This window comes from Physeter macrocephalus, chromosome 16 (genome assembly GCF_002837175.3).
Source record: "Physeter macrocephalus isolate SW-GA chromosome 16, ASM283717v5, whole genome shotgun sequence".
Classification (NCBI taxonomy): domain Eukaryota; kingdom Metazoa; phylum Chordata; class Mammalia; order Artiodactyla; family Physeteridae; genus Physeter; species Physeter macrocephalus.
Genome location: NC_041229.1, coordinates 10,613,546 through 10,634,578, shown reverse-complemented (window position 1 = coordinate 10,634,578; position 21,033 = coordinate 10,613,546). Strand labels below are relative to the sequence as shown.

At 43.3% G+C, this 21,033-nt stretch overlaps 1 long non-coding RNA gene across 1 annotated transcript in view; it reads right to left on the bottom strand.

Moving 5' to 3' along the window:
- The window catches only part of LOC102985245 (uncharacterized), a 156,215-nt gene that overhangs the window by 78,389 nt on the left and 56,793 nt on the right, over positions 1 to 21,033 (bottom strand). Inside the window, exon 2 of the long non-coding RNA XR_003683522.2 lies at positions 13,212 to 13,329. This is a non-coding gene — a long non-coding RNA (uncharacterized lncRNA). The remainder of the gene's footprint in view (positions 1 to 13,211; positions 13,330 to 21,033) is intronic.

Here is a 21,033-nt window from a genome sequence, read left to right as displayed (position 1 = left end):
TTTTGTTTATGTCTCTCTCCCCCCTCTAGACTGAAGTGCTCCATGGTAGACACCACATCTTACTTGTCTTAGTTTCTCAAACATCTAACCTAGTACAAAATGACATTCAGTAAATGTGGGTTGAATGAATAAACAAATTACTCAGTAAGTCATACATAAAAGAACTGCATTTCAGATCCAGAAAGGCTGAGGAAGAGCATTTTAGAACGAGCATCCTAAATGTTCATTTCAGATCAAAACAGTCTGCTCTTGGGCAATTACCCCAACTGCTCTGTATCTAATAACCCAGGCTCTGAAAAACGGCAACCACAGTCCATGGAACTGTGAGCTTCATTAGTGAATGCCAGTAAAGGGCTTTTTAAGTGGCAAAGCAGATGATTACAGAAAATGCCTCTGAGGGAGAAGGATGACAAAAATGTGTCTCCAAGACAATGAAGCAGCTTCCTTCCAGGATTTCCAGCACATTTCACTCTAACACAAGCAGTTAAAGAGAATGCAGGGCCCTCTCAGAGGCCCTGGCATCACTAGGTCCCGAGGTTATGTGTTCACCGAGTTCAGGAGCTGCTGTGAAAGAGTATTTGTGAGAAAGCACAAGAGTCCTGCCATGCAGCGCTTCCCAGCTCCGGGCCACTCTGCCCCCTGATTAACTTCACTTGCAGCTTCTCCTATTGCTCTGTCCTGTGGCTCCGGATTTCCACCTTCAGACATCACCAGATCACTCAAAAGCCTTGACCTTTGGAAATACACTTGTGCTCCCGGGAAGCACATGATCATTTATCACTGCCATTTACCAAGTGTTAGCTAGATAAATAGATATGTGCTAAGCCCCGGAAGCAGCCACCAGCCCATGTGCACAAGATGTGATACAATCTAGTCCAAGTGAGCAAAAACAATATTGACACTGAACAACAAGATGTGTTAATATATGAGTGTGCTCTGAGGATTTAAAAACATTTACGATTGACATATTTTTTAGTTACTTCTAAGCCTGTAGAAATCTAAGACATAATGTACTTTAGATGGGTGGTCCTAATGCAGAGGAGCCCATTGCTATGGAAAAGTTTAGAGAGACGGTCATTCTAAACATCTGTTTTATATATTATTATAATTCCCCTCTACACACATAAATAAACAAATACGCACCCACGCAAACCTACCTCTGAAGTTGACTCTGCTTAAGATACATTCATAATTAGTTTGCCTCCCAGCATGCACACTCTAGGTTAGCAGTACCTCTGATAAAAACGGGTAAAGATGGTCTGGGATTTTTAATCGTCACAGTTAGTCACAAGGTATCTATACACTGGAGAACAGATCAGAGTTCTAAAGAATAGGAGGAGGAAAAAAATGGGATTATAAGGGAGGAAAAGAACATAAAGCAGAAAGACGGATAAGAAGCAGAAAGTGGGCTTCCCCGGTGGCGCAGTGGTTGAGAGTCCGCCTGCCGATGCAGCGGACGCGGGTTCGTGCCCCGGTCCAGGAAGATCCCACATGCCGCGGGGCGGCTGGGCCCATGAGCCACGGCCGCTGAGCCTGCGTGTCTGGAGCCTGTGCTCCGCGACGGGAGAGGCCACAACAGTAGGAGGCCGGCGTACCGCAAAAAAAAAAAAAAAAAAAAAAAAAAAAAGCAGCAGAAAGTATTAGTAGTTTAGTATCAGTGGGTTTCAGCCAGTGGTCCCAATTCCTTCCCATACTGACCATCAATCCTTATTCAAACACTGCCAGAGTAGGGGCATTTCAGGTTTGAGGAGGGATTTAAATGACTATATACCTGATACTGAAGATGCTTTGATTTTCTAAAACTGCAGGCTGCTTTCTTATTAGCAAAGCAGTTAACAGTCAGCAGTTACTCCCCAATATTAAATAAAGAATATTTGCTACTACCATGATTAAAACTCTGGTTGGGATCTACATTAGCTAGTTGATCTTCATGTTAGCCACTCAGAGCTCTTTTGAAACTTATAATTAGTTGGGAGAGAGATAAAATGATGGCATTTTCTTATTACTGATGTAACTCTGGGGTCCACACAGAGGCTGAATGGCCTTTAGTCAAGGGTACTGTATGTGGAAGCCTTTCAGCTGTTGGAAAGTTAGAGCCAAAGACTTCAAATACGACCTCTAACTGGAAAGTTGTATGATTCAATGACCTCAAAAGAAGATCACCAAGGTTATTCTATAATGTGGACATCACTGGGACCTCTCATCCCTGCTGGAAAGCCCTCCTGTTCATTACATGGGAGAAACTGCTGAAAATGGTCAATTCTACTCTCATTCAAACCCTTTGCAGTGTTCCTTTATGCTGCCTGGGTCCCAAGGGCCTAACTATGTGCCTTGAGGATAAACTCCCCTGGCCCCAGCTCATCACTCAGACACACCCGTCTGTAGTGGGTCTCAGCCTGTGTCCTTTTCTGGCCAAAGTCAATGTAGACATTTTAGAGCTCAGCACATCTTAGACATTTGGGGTCACCTCTCCCATCAACAACCAAACAGAGAACATAAAGCTTCACGAAAAAGAGTAAACTGTTTAACCAATACATCATCAGTGTTACAGATATAAATTAGAAGAGTTGGGAGGCACCTGGCTTTTTTGAGGTCTAGAACTTCATTGAAGTCCAAGCACTGAACCTGAAGAGATTCAAGTCCAGAGAAAATAAAGAATAGGGTGAAAGGAAGACCAGCGCTTAGAGAAAAAGTAGAGGGGAGCAGACAGGCTACATGATTAAAACTTGAATTATTCAACTAATCAAATGTGGGGTATATCAAAAGCAACCATAATGAAAAGTAGAAACACTCAGTATGTACCCTTAGAATCCAAGACCTCTAGAAAAATATGAGATGTTTATACATTTATAGATTTATAGATACGGAGGCTCAGGCTGCTAAGTGGCTGACTTTTATTTTTTTAGAGAAGCAGAAAATAAAGTGATCATTTTAGGGAAGCCTGTATTTATTATTTTTTTTTGTCTATGACTTTCATTTTTTTATTTTATTAAAATACTGACTATTTTAGAATGAAGGAGAAGCAAAGCCACAACCAAAACTTAAGGGCCAATTTCTGAAAACCAAGTTAAACTATGAAATTCTCCTCTCTTTTTCCTTAAAAAGCTTTCAAAGAGAGAAAACTAATCTCTTATGTGGCAAAATGTATAAAAATGCACAGTATTCATAGATAAGGGGTTTTGATCCAATTATCCAAATAACTGCCTCTGTTTCTCCTGCCTGTCTATGCATTTAAATTCATGTTTTGTCACTTATTTCATGCTTGTTGGTTGTGTCTCCCAAACCAATCTCCAAATACTTGAAGGCTTTTCTTTTATCCATCTTAATCTCTTGCCATGCCTACTATGGTCGGCGAGCATCCCAAAGAGTCACTAAAATGCTTCACACAAACCCAACTTCTGCTTTTCCTTAGGTACGATAGATTAGCTGAACAGTGCTTCATATAAGTGTCACTAGGGAAATTCTCCGTTTGAAATCATTACTCTGTACCTTCTTCCATTTGTACTGAAGTCAATATAACTTTTCAAAGCATTTTTACAGTGACCACTGCATTTTGGTATTTGTTTCCTGAGCATACCTCAAAGAACATTACAACCACAAATCCGATGACAATCACCTCACCCACCAACGAAAGTTATGTCCAGAGTCTTGGAGCCTTTTGGTAAACTGTTAACTGGTCATTCTCACTCCAGGCAAGTAGGTGTCCATTACAATTCACCTGGCTAGAACACAATGGCAGTCAGCACTCGAGACAGACAGTGCTCAAGTGACAAGTTATATCAACTCCAACTGTAGAAGAATCCAGAAGGTCAAAATACAGGCCTCCTTAATCCTTGTAACGTTGACAGAAGAGGTCAGTGTCCTTCAATGACCCCCTCAAGTAATGTGTCCACCGTGTGTTCGGCTTCCTCCCATCCTGACATTTCCTCATAATTTAACATTCCTGCTAAGGCAGAAACGAAAGCTGAATGTTTCACTGGAGCTAGGTCATGCTGACAGTGACAGCAACTGACAGGAGATTAAAAGAAACCAAAGATACCACACTGAAAATGTCTCATCAAGGTCACCCACTCGTGATAAGGCAAGTGGAGAGTGAGGGAGAATACAGGCTTATCACTTGAGAATCAACAGAGACAACTACATTATCTAATTATTCCTCTTCACTCCCATCTCCTCTAGCCTCCCACTCCTACACACATGCTATTAAGCAAGTCCAGTATTTTACAATTACTATAGGGTACGTCTCCTTGGCAATCCAAGGTACTGCTGTGCTGAAGGCACCGCCACCAACCTCCCCAGTCCTGCCAAGCAGAAGCAGGCTCTCCCCGTGGCACTCAGTTCACTCCTTTACTACCATATGACTTTCTCCCCACAAGCTGTGAGCCCTTCATGTGTTTGAAGCACACCTTCCTCTTCTTTCTACCTACCTGCATGGTGACAGAGCAAGCCAGCTACCTCCTAAAATTCATGATTCTCCTGCTCTCAGAGAGTTGCTGCTGAGAAGCTTCTACCAAGCCATGGACTAGGTTTTTCAGGTCCATTTACACCTAGGGGCGGCCATGTGACTAGTTTTAGCCAATGGGAAATGAGCAGAAGTGATGTATGTCCCTTCGAGGTGTTTATAACACACCACATCTCCATGCTCTCTTCTGCCTGCTGCTAGCTAGATGCAGAGGTTAACAGGGCTCAGCAGCTGGCGGAGCTATGTGATGGAAAGACCTGGGTCTCTGGATCACTGCAGTGAAGAAAGCTACTACTGACTAGAAACAATGTACTGGATTATTACAAGAGAAAGAACTATACTTCCATTAAAAAAAAAATCTTTATATATTTTTGGGTTGTCACTGGAGTGTACCCTAACTAATACATTAGCCTAACACAGTGGCATACACAGACATTCAAAAGATGGTGAATAACTGAATAGGGCATTCACCCATTTGCCTATGAAAGAACCTGATTACTCTGTACTTTTCCAGGAAAGATTAATTATGGATTGCATCTCATGCAATTATATCCAATAATTGTTGTTATGGAAATCATCTCGAATGCTATATGAAACAGACTGATGTTAGTAGAACTTTATTTAATCTTATAGTTGTTTCTTCAGATTCATAGATACATATTTAAATTTTGTTGCTGTGGGAGAATGTTGAGGTTGTCATGGCAACAGGTTAAAGCAACAGAGTGTATGTGATGTACTGGGATGCTTGGTGCTAGCCATGCCAGCAAAAACATAAAATAATTATATTATACAGAAAGAACTGTACTAAAGGTAATGGTGTGATAGTCAACTATGTGTCTTTCACCTCCTAGGAACCATAAGTTAACACACTGATTTGTTAACAATTTTGATAATATTGTCAGTCCTGGAAGGAAATGAAGTTTAGACTAAGGATGAGATTATTGGTAGAGGATCATCACTCAATTTCCGGCTGCCTAGAAAAATACACACACACACACACACACACACACACACACACACACAGAGGAAAAGAGAGAGGGAGAGAGACAGAAAGGGGGTGGGGAGAAAGAAATGGACAGAGAGAGGAGATTGGGCCTACACAAGTAAAATCTGATAAAGTTGATGAATTGAGGGGACAATAAATTTAAAGCAAGCAATCAAATTAAACCCCTTCTGAGCAGAGGTTCTTGAGAAAATTTAAGTAATTACCCCAACTCCCTGATTTACTTCACCATGCTGGCAGAGCCTTTATTGATCCCTTCTCTGTGGACCAGGGGCCTATTTCTCTGCAATATATTTGCTACTGATTTAAGTTATCATCATTCTCTTATGAAAATTAAACGCTTCAAGCAGGGCTATTCTATCTCCCCCAGGGTTATTACTCTTCTCTCTGAGGGATCTCAAGCCTTCAAAGTGTCCAGAAGCAGTAATCGTGAGACAGCACAAATGGCAGGTGTCCTACATTATCATGCAGGATCCAGAATAAAAGAGAAAAGAAATGAACTTGAGTTCACGGGCTGTGGCATGCTGGAGCAGGGCAGTGTGATGGGCCAGAGAGATTTGGGGAGACTAATATTTTTAGCTGTTCTTTGGATGGGTCATATAAAACAGTAAAGAAACAATTCCCCTGACTCCTTTTCTCACTAAAGCCCTAGAGATAATTCAGGAAAACTTTCAACTCTAAGAAAAAAGAAAGAAGATGGCATCCCTACTTTTAGTCTTTATTCCCCTTTCCTTCCCATCTCATGCTATCATTTCCGTTTATATGTGCTCATTAAATAATGTCTTCTCCAGGCCCCTCCTAGTTTTATTCAGAAATTATATTGGCCAATTTCCTAGAGAAGAAACCCAAGCTTTGAGAGTCCTTCCCACCCCGGGACAGGCTGATCCATCCAGGAAAGAGATTCTGACCCTGAGAGAAGTCGTCACTATATTGAGAGGCGTGACACAAAGGATGCAGACTCTGGACCCCACCTGCAATGGCACAACCCGTTTCGAGGCAGAATGAAAAAGACCTATGCAAACATAAAGAGGAACTGAATTCAATCACAATGCCAGACGGTCTCGGGCGGCCCCTCCACTGCTCCTGGTGCAAACCAGGGTCAAAGACATCTGACGTGGCTCAGTAGAAAGAGGAGATCAATAATGCTAAAGAGAAGCATCTGCAGTAAGAAGCAAATCATTGCAAATTTAAATAAAATGTCCTCCATGGGCAGGACTCCTGATGGAAGCCCTACATCTGCCATGTCGACCTTGTCACTGGGACTCCCCCCTCTCCTTGCGGGGAGAGAATGAGGGAGAGGCAAGGAAAGAAAAAGCAGGAGCCGGGGATGGTTACAGTATTGTGTTGTCTTCAACCGAGAAGCCCCAAAGAGCGCAGTGCCCATCTGGCCAATCCAAGGAGAAAACACTGATAATGTGAACTATTTTTAGAATGACAGGGATAAACTACACGTCAGTCTCAGAAGAGACTGGAATGTAGCTAAATGAGGTTACTAACAGTAGGATAAACAGAAAGCAAATTTCATTTAATGACTTAAATGTATTGGGAACTTATTACATGAGCCAGATAAATCTGACTAATAAGGAAACTAAAGCTCAAAGATTGTAAGCAGTAAGTCAAGGACTCACACCAAGGTCTGCCTCGCTATAAAGTCAGACAGTAATCTAAACCCCAGTGTTAAGGACTCATCTGCAAATACAACATGTTTCGAGGCCATTCTCTTCCTCACGCTCTTCATAGTGTCAGGGTTACTGGCACACACTTGGCCTGTCTGGATTCACAGGAACAAGAGCAAATACCTCTGAAGGCGAGTGAGATACTTAGGCAGAGAGTGGAGGCATTAAACAATGGATTATAGAGAAACGTAGAAAGCAAGGAGACTTCAGCCTAGCACTACACCATTTGCTTCCCTTGACTGAGTCTGCTTAGAGAAAATTGGGTTGTTGAGATAAAGCAATAAACTGGTAAATTCTACTGTGGGTTACTCAGACCTCGACATCTTTGTTGTCACTTGCTGTTGTTCAATATATGGCCTGTCATTGTGAGGACCTACACTGACGGAAGCAGGAATAATGTAGGAGCCAGAGAGTTGACTGCCAGGATATAAATTCCACATCAGGAGCACATTTCCCAGGGCCCTCTTGCCAAGGGAAATGGTCTTGAGTCTCCCCAGCCCTCTTGACCCATTTCACAGATGCTACCCAAATAGTAAAATGGAAAAATTCTAAGTGACCAATATCCATTTTGTTTTACTTGTGGTTAAACATTAACTTTCTGCTTTATGAAGAAAACTAGCATTTACTGAGCAGGTACAATGCACATTCCCTGCACTAGGTGACTGATACACATGCTATCTCATTGACTTTTCACAATGACCTTTTGAGGCACTACATGCCTACCTAGCAGCTGATGGAAGTGAAGGCTACAGTAATGGATCTGCCTAGAGCCAGGACCTATGGGTTGCATGGGGGTTCAAGCCAATGTTCCTAAGACTTTCGAAATCAGTACTGTTTCCTTCTATGCTCTTCCTCGGTCCTCTTTAATGATGTATGCCCTTGCCACACCTCTGGGTCATCCTTCTAAATTTTAGAAGTCATAGTTCAATAGAGCAGAAGGTATATTATTATTGAGCTGAAAAAAACATACTGAAATAAATGTGCATCCAAGAAGTAAACGCCTTGTCTAAACTCCTAAACCACGTGGGCTGCCACTCCTTTCTCTCTTTCAACTAAAATTGAAATACACAAGAATCATTCCAATTACTTGAAGGTTTGGGTTAGCTGACTCCACATTTCCAGAGACTTAGTGAGAAGCTTTTCATGTCCCAAGAACTTTTCGTGGATAATGGCTATTTTGGAAAGGATCTCAGATGAGCAGATGTAATGCATTCACAATTGTTCCACCCCTGGGAAACACAGAGTGAAAGGGAAAGAGCAGGGACCCGGGAGCCATCCAGATCTGAACGAGAACCATGACTTCACCACTGGGTGAAGTTGAGCAAGTCTTTTCCCTTCTCTGTACCTCAGTCTCTTCATCTTTAAAATCGGAATGATTTTAAATGATGAGCTACCAACCTCAAAGTGGTGCTGTGAGGACCAACTGAGATGACCTACACAAAAAGCTTGGCACATACACATACCCACTCAAACTGGAAACTAAAATTTTAAACTTTTAGCAACGAAAAGCTCAGTTTCTTTCTCAATCCCTTCTGATATAGCTGTTTATTGATATAGCCGTCTACTGTGCTTGAATAAGATGGGGTGAGGGCATGCACAGTGCCCACTGCTGGTCCAGGGGAGAGTCCATCTTGGGAGGAAAGGAAGTATCCATTGTTTTGATTCTCACTTTCTGCAATTTTCATTGGGCAAAGAGGGAGGAGAGACCCTCTAACTCCCACAGCTAAACAGAAATGACTTTTGAATTCTCTGCCGTTTTAATATTATCCGTGTTACTATTACGTTCCGGGGATGAAACACAGGGAAAGCTGACAGTGTATCTTTCCTGGATGCCCAAGCAGATCATAATCAGACATCATCTTTATTTACTGAGCACCTATTACGTGTTCACAGCTCAGCAGCCCAGAAACGAATTCAGATCAGCTTCACCCCAGTGGGATAAAGTTTGAGCCATGCACGATAAAGCTTGGATTAAATGCTTTTTTAGAAGGAAGGAACAAGCAATCTGCCTCAGAAGGAAGGAAAAGGGCACCAGACCCCATTCGGAGAGGGACGTCTCAACCTCCCCTCAAAGGAAGTCTTCTGTGTCGACCCAGGTGCTGCTGAGCAGGGCCTGGTGGGTCGGCGGGTGATTAAAGGCTCTCTGGAGGCCCTCTGACCCCAGCTGTCCCACGGGAAATGAGCGAGGAGGCTGCTGTCTGGCAGACAAGCAGGTGTGCCCTTAAGAAGCCATGGAGATTAGCTGGGGCTTATCCAAACCTCTGCAGGAAGCAAATCTCTCCTGGCTTCTCAGGAGACCCCAGCGCTCCTCTCGCATCAAATAAGCCAGACGCAGAATGGACGTCAACTTGGCCTTTTGTGAAGCCAGGGCCCCAGCGTGGAAATCTGGACACGATCACACTTACCAGGGCCCCCAAGGAAAACGAGGTTTTGAAGAACATGTTTAGAAAAAGGCAGAGGGAGGAAAAGAAACGACTGCAAGGCAGGAGCACAGGTAGATGCGCCTTACTTGTGCTTGGATCTCTGTACTGGGGATCATTTTTGCCCCACCCCCCAGATTTAACCAAAAGTTACTTCATTTGCTTGAAAATATGGCTTCTGGGGAAAACAGGTGGTATCTGCTCTTCAGCAAAGGTAAAGGCCAGAAGACTCAAAGGCTGAGAGAGCTCCCCTTCTCAGGAGCCCGAAGGGAAGCAAATTAGCACCGTGAGAAGAGGAAGGAGGGGGAGACGGGGCCCCCATTAGCGCAGAACACACTGCCTTTACCCTATGTCCAGGTCTAACGATGTGGGGGGAAGGCGCTAGCTTTAGACCCACATCATTTCGATGTGCGTTGGAGTCCTGTTCCTGCTGTGTATAAGCTGTGTGGCTCTGAACAAGGCACTTCAGTGCTCCAAGCACCAATTTTCCCATCCTAAGAGGAGTCTGACAATGGCTCCTTCATGGAGCCATTTGAGCATTAAACAAGATAATTTATATAAACGTATAACACAGGACCCAGCACACAGAAGGTGCTCAGTAAAAGTTAGTTTTGCCCCTTCTTTCGACAACCCAATTCTCTATGCAAAACAGCAGATAAAATCCCTACACTTGTGGAAACCCATTCCCAGTGAGGGTAAGTCACACTCCCAAACCTCATTCAGATGGAAAGAGTAGAGGTGCGAACCCAGATTTCCCTGATGCCCTCGCCAGGCCTTGCTGTTTGCTTGGCACCGTAAAGAGGACCCAACACCCAGACTCAGAAAGGTCAAATGATGGCCACAGCAGAGGCAGGCCTCAGAGCCAGACACTGGTACACCTCAGGCCACCTCCTGCAGGGGTGCCCACCAGGCAGGCTGTACTTGTAACTGCCTCTCCCATGGCAGAAACCCACCCAGGAAACGTGTGGGATGTATGGGGTTTGGGGCATAGCGTGGTACTTGTGGTTTCAGCTACTAGAGTAAACAAGAGCTCTCTTATCTTTCAAGCTGGTTGTGCCTCACACAGATACAGGCACAGGACAACTGGCTCTGGAATGGCTGAGATGCGGAGAAGACGTCCTTGATTCAGTAACAACAACAACTATGGTAGGAATTTTGTTTTCAACTCAGCCCCTGCCCTCCCTGCCTTCACATGTGGTATAAGCAGGAACATAACTGCAAAGGTGGCACAGCGGTCTCTCTACCCAACTCTCAGGTCGTTTCTGAGGCAGGAAGGTTCTTGGGGAGAGGCCGGATGGGGGTGAATCTTGTCTTTATTTCTTCCCAGAAGTGGCTGAATTTCTACTCCTATTTGAAATGTCCTATCAATCACCAATACCTAAACTTTCATCATTTTAGAACTAGAAGGAAACTTGTACACACTCTCATTGTATAAATGAGGAAACTAAGGGAGACACAGAGGTGTGGAATAAGTTTCCCAAGGCCAGCTGGCAATCCAGTGCCCACCTCCTCCACTGGTTGATGCAGGGTTTCGGGGACCCACATGCATGGTAGAACAACCTGAACCGATCGTTTTCATCATGATGGAGGCTCAGTGTGCACAGAGCTCATGAGAAAGGCACTAGGGGTCAAGTGTGATGAGAACACAATTAGTGTGACAAATATTCAAATACGCCATTAAACATCCTCAGGAAAACGTAAATAAATTAAATGCCAAAAAGCCCTTGAAACCAGTATGACATATTTTTGTTTCAGAGATTTCTTTTGGGGTCCTCAAGACAGTCTGCTATAATTATTATTATGGAAATGGCAAATGACTATAAATGTAGTCTTTGACTTAGTCTCATCATGTCTGATAAAGTTGTTTCATTCAACTGTAATTTACTGAGCACCTACTGTGTGCCAGGTATAGTCTAAGTGCTAAGAATAAAAAGATGAACAGCCACAGTCTCTGTGCTCAAGAGATTCAGTGTCTAGGAAGGGGTAAAAACAAGCACTGCAGAAAATACATCAAAGACCTAAATGTAAGACTGAAAACTGTAAAACTCTTAGAAGAAAATGTAGGGGAAAAGTTTCGAAACAGGATTTGGCAACGACTTCTTGGATGCAACATCAAAAGCCAAACAGAAAAAGAAAAAAAAAATAGATAAATTGGACTACATCAAAATTTAAAACTTCTACGCATTAAATGACACGATTAACAGCGTGAAAAGGCAACCCACTGAATGGAAAAAAAATATTTACAAATTGTGTATCTGATAAGGGATCCAGAATATATAAAGAACTCCTGCAATACAACCACAAAACAAAGAACTCGGTTCAAAAATGGGCAAAGGACTTGAATAGGCATTTCTCTAAAGATGACATACAAATGGTGGATAAGCACATGGAAGGATGCTCAACATCACTAATCGTCAGGGAAATGAAAATCAAAACGACAATGAAATACCACCTCACACCCATTAGAATGGATACGATCAAAAACCCAGAAAGTTTAAGTGTTAGAAAAGATGCAGAGAAATCAAAAACTCTTGCACACTGTTGGCGGAATGTAAAACGATGCAGCCAGTGTGGGAAACAGTGTGGTGGTGCCTCCGAAACTTAAAAATAGAACTACCATTTGATTTCACAATCTCACTTCTGGGTACATGCCCAAAAGAATTGAAAATAGGGTCTTGAAGAGATACTTGTACATCTGTGCTTATGGCAGAATTTTTCACGATAACCGAAAGGTGGAAGTGATCCAAGTGTCCATCAACAGATGAATGGATGAAAAAAATGTGATATATACATACAATGGAATATTACTGAACCTCAAGAGGAAGTTCTGATACACGCTGCCATATGGATGAACCTTGAGGACAGCATGCTAAGGGAAATAATCCAGTCACCAAAAAACCAAATACCGTACGATTCCAGTTCTATGAAATACTTAGAGCACCTGTCATTTACAGAGGCAGAAAGTAGAATGATAGTTGCCAGGGCAGGAGAGGGAGGAATGGGCAGTTATTGATCCACGAGTGCAGTTTCACTTCTGTGAGATGAAAAGAGTTCTGTGAATGGACCGTGGTGATGGTAACGTGACAGTGTGACTGCAATTCATACCCCTGAGCTGAACACCCAAAAATGGTTAAGATGGTAATTTTTATACGATATGTATGTTACCAAAATTTTTTAAAAATACAGGCACTGCAGTCACCATCATCAGTAAACTCATCAGAAGGTAACTTAAGTCTCTGGTGCCCCGGCTACACTGCAAGAGACCAGGCTAGGTTTAGGGTCAGAAAGAAACCACTCACAAAAATGTTAAGACTCTGTGAAAGTGTGGAACACTGAGAGAAGAGGGGAGCCCGTGTGGAAGAAAGCTGGTCACCTGCAGAGTGCTGCCAAGTCTTCCCTGCAGACCATAAGCCTCACCAGATGGTTTATAAAACCGATCACGCAAAATTTCTCCATTAACAGTTAGAAATCATTTTAAGTGCCACTGTCATAGGAGAGACATAGTGGGACAAACTAAAAAGTTCCAAATCATTAATTAACTTTTACTCTTGACTGTTAAGAGGTTTTGCTTGGTGTTCTCAGATGGGGACAGCGGATACTGAGGTGAACTTTGTAGTTATCTGCTTAGAAAATGGCTGGTAAGGACTTACCAGTTTCTTTCGAAGGGATCCTCCAGGCTCTTGGTTCCCCTTCAGTAGGGAATTTTTCCTGGAGCGCTACCATCCTGGAGAGATGAGTCCAACGGGATGTGAAACACCAGCATCTCTACTGAGAGGGCACACGAGAAAGACAAATTACCCGAGGCAAAGGTGAAATGATTTTTCCAAAGTCCCAGCGTTTATAAACTTCATGAAACGCATGGATGCCCTTAAAAAGCCATACCTCTACCCACAGCATTTACCAAGCTCCCTTTTTGTCTCTTCTTTGGGCCAAGTGCTGTGCTGAGCTGGGGGTATAGAGAAGTAAGATGCAATCCCTGCTTCCAATAACTTGACATCCTCAGGAGCGAGAAAGCATTAAAGTATGAATTACACCGTCATAATACAGGAGATACTGTGGTTTTGTCTGCATAAACTAAAGAAAGCACAAGCACCAGCACACCTCCCCTTGTGCCACTTTCAGATGAGAAAGGTAAAGCTCAGAGAAACAAAAGGTTAATCAAGGAGAGAGCGCCATGTCATGCGTTTTGCTAGCTGATGCAGCTGACTCAAATTCATGTTCCCCGGTACCCAGCATCCTTCTCCCTAGATGCCCAGTCTCTGTCTGGAGTTGGTCGGAGAGCAAAGCTGAGTCTGAGAGCACAGGATTCCCTCCCTTTCCAAGCCTGTCAGCCTCCCAGAGAGGAGACACTCCCTGTCCCTTGGTCACAGAATGTACGGCCATACCTTTGATCAGAAAGGCCAGTAGCTAGCGAGTGCAAATGGCAAATCCATCAGCACCGCCATTCAAACTGCAAGGCCGGCAGCGCTGCCTTCACGAATTAAATATGACACATCATGAGGATCCCGAGGTTCGGACAGACCTCACTGCCTGACATGCTGGGTCAGCCTAATTCCCAGCCTGTTTCAGATACCAAACAAATTATCACGTGTTCCATGATGATACCAAATTGTGTTTCTGTGTGTCTGAGTGAGTGTGTGAGTGTGTGTGTGTGTGTGTGTGTGTGTGTGTGTGTGTGTGTGTGTGTGTGTTCCAAAGCCTCCATGCAAATGCATGATCGTCAATTAAATATTTATCAGACTCCCGCTGACCTACGAGGCAGAATCATCATCCTCCGTCTCTGGGAGCATCAGTATCAGCTATTTTTAAAAGGCTGCTTCTCTTCTTGGTCAGTGGAACCTATTTAAACCTGAATGAAGAGCCCTCACTATCTTTTGTACTGGATCCATCTACCAGGCTGAATGAGGCTTTTAGAACCAACAAGAACCAGATGGCCCTCCAAGAGCATTTTTGAATGTTTAGATCTGAGTCATTTGTATGCGGATATCTTCACAAAATAGCAATCTGGGTAACAGGCTCCAGGCTGAGTCCAGCTTTCCAGACAGCCCATCTTTGCCCACAATTGAGAAGACAGGCACAATATTGTAGGGTTCCACAAAAATATTACAGCATTTCTCTATATGTGTAGCATCAAATACAGGAAGAGTCCCCGTCAGGCTGTCACGACAATGTTAGTTCGCCACAACCACGTCCCTTCCCAATTATTTTTCTTTTTCCCATGGCACCTACAAGTTCTCCCCTAGCACAGGCCTAAACCCAGCTTTGTGAATCAGCCAGCAGAGGGCACTACAAAACTGGTGCAATAACCCAAATCACCACAAATTCAGAGCCGAAAAAGATTTAGACTGATCAAAATGGGCTCCAGTTTTATTATGTGCTGGCAACTCCTAGCCAGAAAGAGGAGGGAAGAGATGGAACGAGAAATGCACTGGTAGATGGGCCCGCTCATCCGAGGAAGAGGGAAGGCAGCAGAGTGAATACCAGAAATCCAACGGGAGGGGCAAACCTAGTTCAAAAGTGGGAAGTGATCAAAATTAAGGGGGTCAACCCAGCACTGTGACTTCTCAGTATTTACCCCAGAGAAGGGAAAACTTATGTTTACACAAACACCTGTACATGGATATTTATAGCAGCTCCATTTATAACCACCCCAAACTGGGAACCATCCAAATGTCCTTCTACCAGTGAGTGGATAAACCAAATGTGTTACATCCATACACTGGAAAATCACTCAGCAGTTTAAAGAGGACAAATTATGGATACATACAACAACACCAATGAACCTCGAAGGTTGAGTGAAAGAAGCCATTCTCAAGGAAAAGTTCCATTGCATGATTGCATTTGTACAACACGTTCAATGTCGCAGCACTGCCAGGGACTTGGGGGTGAGGGGAGGCCATGACTACAAAGGAAGAGCATGAAAGAATTTTCTGCAGTTGATGTAACTGCTCTGTGCCCTGCTTTTGGTGATGATTACATGAATGTATACATGTGTTAAAATTCATAGAACTGTGCAAGCAAGTCAGTTTCACTGTAGGTTAATTAAAAAATAAATTTTTAAAAAGAAAAGAATGAGCCATAAAAAAAATCAAAGGGGTAGAACTCGAGAGGCAGGATGGGATACGTAGATAAAGAGTGAGATCTAGCAAGGGTCCTTATCCAGAATGTAGGTAAAGGGCAGAGGCCCAGAAGCAGAGTTGAGCCCCCGGGGACAGGCTGCCGGGGATCAGGTGAGAAGATGGGGCTCCCCGCTGCTGACTGGTTGAGGCGGGGTTTCCACTGAATACCAGCAGCTCAAGTTGAAGGTAACAGAGGAGCTAAGGGGACCCACACGGTGTTGACTGAGCACAGAGGCTGCCACTCAATGCTCCTGCAGCCCCAGGGGCTCTGCTCACCCTTAGGAGCCGCATCCATAACAATGCAGAGCCGCCCCAAGTCACTGCCCCAACCCACTCGCTGGTAAGGAGGGGCTCGTCAGCTGTGGGCAGAGGTTTAGCTGAGAGCTCCAGTGACAGACAAAAGCTACACAGACCTAATCTAACCCTCCCGTTCACAGATAAGAAACCTGAAAGAGCAAAGTCCCCCAAATCACACAGCTCATAAGCATCCCCAGGGGTCCTGAATCCCAGCCCTGGACCCTTTCCAGCATGCCTTGCACCGCTCCCTCACCAGTTCTCTAGCCTGGGATGGTATTTCTTCTCATCTGTCCTGGGTAGGTGAGACCATGTTTTGCACTTAAAAGAAAACAAAACACAGGTGACTCCACAGCATTTTATGACAACACGTGGAAGAAGTCTCTACCTCACTTAACCTTTGTTTGTCACTGTTACACTTGTTCTTTCCTCATCGGAATTGCTCATTACTTCCTGTGTCTGATTTCTGTGTCAGCCTTCTCTTATTCATGCCATTAAATACAAGATTGGATGGGATGGCTACAAAGACAGTCAAAGTTCTCACCAATCAAATCACCTCTTATGTCCTATCCACGTTTTTCATTTCCATCGAGCTTTGGAGAGCTCAGAAGAGGGAGAAGTGTTATGGTTCCCTGGGATGGAATGTTACAAGAGAAAAGCCTTGGGTACAGAAATTGAGGTCAAGGTACTGCCTCAGCTCTGCTAATAACTGGGTGTGAGATTTTAGGCACGTCGCTTCCTTTCTTGAGAATGAATTTCCTCCTCTATAAAGTGAGCTGGTTGGATTGGAAAATTACTAAGGTACTGTTCAGTCCTATAATGTTACATTCCACATGGAGCCTTTTTTTTTTTTTTTTTTTTTTTTTTTTTTTGTGGTACGAGGGCCTCCCTCTGCTGTGGCCTCTCCCGTTGCGGAGCACAGGCTCCGGACGCGCAGGCTCAGCGGCCATGGCCCACGGGCCCAGCCGCTCCGCGGCATGCGGGATCCTCCCAGACCGGGGCGCGCACCCGGTTCCCCTGCATCGGCAGGCGGACGCGCAACCACTGCGCCACCAGGGAAGCCCCCCACATGTAGTCTTACGTGTAGATGGCAAATAACTAAACTGGCGCACAAAAGAACTGATTCGTTTCCGTAATTCAACAGATATCTTTTGCAGGTCTACTCTATTTTCAGGCTACACATTAGCCAGGAGGTATTTAACAACATATAAGAAATTAACACTGCCTTTGAGGACACGTAACCTAATGGATCAGAACAAGAGTCTAGGTTGAAGCATCCAGTGTTCCACTTGGCCTCATGTGCATCATTTGTTTAACCTCTCTGAACCCATTTCTTCATCTATAAATTGTGAATAATAATGGCTCCTTCTAGGAGTGAAAAATAAATGAGGGTATATTAGGTTTTATTATTGTCATTTATATTACTGTCCTGCCCTTTTGAAACAGCATTTTTCTTTCTTACCCCATACTTTTTGGCACATAATCTCCATTTTTAATCTCTTCATCGCTTGAAGTTGAATTTTCTATTAATACCTTGAGATGCGACTCATATTCCACTTTTCCACAAAGACGTACCTGTCTGCTCCAGCCAACACAATCTCCCTTGCCTCTGGTTTTCTGTTGCCTTTTAAAAAACCCTGATGTGGTGTTTTCTATTGCTGCATAATTGACTTGGGTGTGTGTGGTTTAAACTCTCCTGAACTCCAGCTTATATGTTACCAAATGCCTCCAGAGACCTCAAATCCTACATACTTCAAGGAGAATCCACAATCTTGTCAAACCTTCTCCTCTTTGCGGGCTCATTTCAGTCTATAGTTTCTCAGTTGCTTGCACTAGATACCTAAGTATTTTCCATGTTTCTTTTCCACCATAGCCTCCTCCAATCCATCCTATTAATTCCAACTCTCAGGCATCCCTCAAATCAGCCTTTCTCATCTCCATTGTCTCAGCCTTCCTGGAGCATCTCTTGACTTAAGAGTAAGAGTAATGCAATAGCAGAGGGCAGAATGTATCAGTATCACCCCCCCACCCCAAGCTTTTTCAAAATACCCCTATTTACCTTCCCATCACCTCATAGCTATCAGCAACTCGATTGAGGGAAAAGACAGAAGACTAAGGAAAAGACTGGGCTTGTGTATCCTGCAAAAGCTTCCCAGGTTATTCTGATACACTGCCCATCACTGCTGAGAACCACTGTTTTAACCTATCTCCTCTCCAATCCCTTCCCCCTCTACTGCCCAAATCACTTTCCAAAACCTCCAATTGTAATGGCTCCTCACTACCTCTCAGAAACAAGCAAACAAACAAGAGATTCTTTAGTCTGGCTTTCACGTTCTGGCTACAGGCCACTTTCCTGACTGGGTTTCCCCCCATTCCTTCCATGCCCCATGGGTTCCAGCCAAACCAAACGTGACCTTGTTCCTCTAGACATACCACACCCTTCCACAAGCCCGGGTCTTGATTTACGTCATCTTCTTGGGATTCCCTTCTGCTCCTGTCTATCCCTACCTGGGAAAATCCCACCTGACTTTCAATGTCCAGACTAATGCCATCTCCCCCACAAAGTCTTCACCAATTTTCACCCTCTTCCAGGCAGAGTTCGTTATTCCCTTCTCTACACCTTCATCTCATTCTATTCACAGTGCTCGTATATTGAGTAACAGCTCGGGTAGGCCATCTTTCTTGACTCCCTCCAACAGGATATGGGTCCCTCCTGTGGTCCCCTAAGTAACCGTTTATACCTCTGTTATAGTTACACCCTATTCTACTCTGTGTGTGTCGGGGGCGGGGGGAGGGGGGAGGTTCATAACCTGTTGGTCTTCTCATTTAGACCGTGAACTCCTCAAAGACAGACACCATCTTATCCTTCTTTGAAACCACAGCCTCAAGCAAGAGTCTGGAATCTTCCTGGGCACTTAATAACACTTCAGTCAAGATCCAGATTATCACAGATGTAAAAAAACAAACTTACGGTTACCAGGGGATAAGAGGGGGAGGGATAAATTGGGGGACTGGGATTGACATAAACACACTACCAAATATCAGATAACTAATAAGAACCTGCTGTATACAACAGGGAACTCTATTCAATACTCTATAATGACCTGTATGGGAAAAGAATCTAAAAAAAAAAATGGATATATGTATCACTGATTCACTGTGCTGTACACCTGAAATTAACACAACATTGTAAATCAACTATCCTCCAACAAAAATTTAAAAAAAAAAAAAAAGACCCAGATTAGATACCGTCCCCTCAGTAAGCATTTACCAGCTCTAAGAAGCAGCAGTGACTTCCTTCTGCCACCACAGCACACTGCCAATACCACCTTCTACTGCAAAAGCCTGTTTCTGAGTTCATATCCTTACCTAAGACTGTGAGTACACTAAGGCTGGAAACTATGTCTTTATCTTTTTCTGCCCTGTAGCATGCTGCACAGTGCCTGACAAATAGTTCCACCCACCAAGGTTCTGGAATAACTGAACTGAATTTACTGGTGATTTCTTTCCAGGTGATAAGCTCTTCAAGGACCCTCACTGCATCTTTTACCCCTCTCGCAACTTCAACAACATCTCCTCCAGTCCTGGACTGACAGCAAACATTCAACAAAATATTTGTCCATCAACACATTCTTATTGAATATTCCTGAATAAGTTTAGCCTTGAGAGGATGCAATGTCCCTCCCTGCTGTGTTTCCAGGAAAGGAGAGATTTAGTCTTTCAGTGGCCATCCCCCAACTCCAACTGTCATCCTGTATATATCCTGCTTTTTAGCATGGGTCGTCACGTCACTAGAAAGGCTGCATCTGTCACTTTTCAATTCCCAGCTTATTTCTCTGGACCAGCCATCTCCCTCCTCTCCAGTTGTCCCGATGTGTTCACCAGAATGGCATGTGCCATACTAACCTCAACCAGGAGTAAAAATAATGTCTACTTATGTGATAAGTTCTAGTCCAACAAAGCTGAGGGTTGGATCACTGTTCAATGCATTCATAATACATAGGCCTACTGAATAATGAAAAACATTGCTTTATCCACAACTGAAGGGTTTTGGAATTTTGTTTTTAAAAACTAAACTAAAATATCATGATATTTATGAAAATAAATCCAATCTCACATTATTATTAAAATAAAAGTTAGGAAGACACTGTGTGGTAGGTTTTATTTTAGGCGGTAATAATAATTACCATGCTTTTAGAAAGCACAAACATGACAAAAGCGCTCTTTTTCTCCACTGTTTAAGTAAAATAACACAAATATGCTTCTACAAGTTTATAAATTACCCAACGATTCTTGAATACCTGGGCACAACCTAGCTGACACCATCATCCAAAACATTCAGTTAGGTAATGAGCAACCAATGAGGAAATAGTTTTCCTAGAAGTTGGGAAATTACACTAACTTGAGTTAAATGAAAAGAACAAGCTCAACATTGATCACAGCACATCAACTTGGAGGAGGGACGCAAAGCATGGCCACCATCATCATATATCACAATAGCAGAGACGTCAAAAAATTTTAGAGTTTCTTCCAGGTAGGTTTAGGTACGAAATTACTTGGAGGCAGAAAATAATGACCCTGACACAGGATATAAGTGAACTTTAATTCACATTTTAGCACTGTATTTAAACGTCCCCAGAATCATGATTACTCTAAAATTCTATGATCTAGGATAGATCATTTTCTTTCTGCAGTGAGGTCATTTGTATGATTAGCTGCAATGCAGTATTTTAAGGCTCCATCAAGAAGAACGAAATGAAATCAAGAACTGAGGCAACAGTACAGACTAGTTTTGTGAAATCTGACACTAGAAAAAAAGATTGGTCTGGGCTTGAATGATTCCAACTGATTATCCCTACAACTGAAGTTTATTTGTATAAAATGGAGTAGTCTGGAATATCCAAAATAACTAGTCCTAATATAGAAAGGACAGGTCTTAGTTAAGATCACCACGCTACAGACTTGAGTTGCCATTTCAGATCATTTCTCAGATTTGCAAGGAGTGAAAAGAAACAAACATTTTGAGAAGTTTCAACACCTCTAGCATTAACCATCTTAA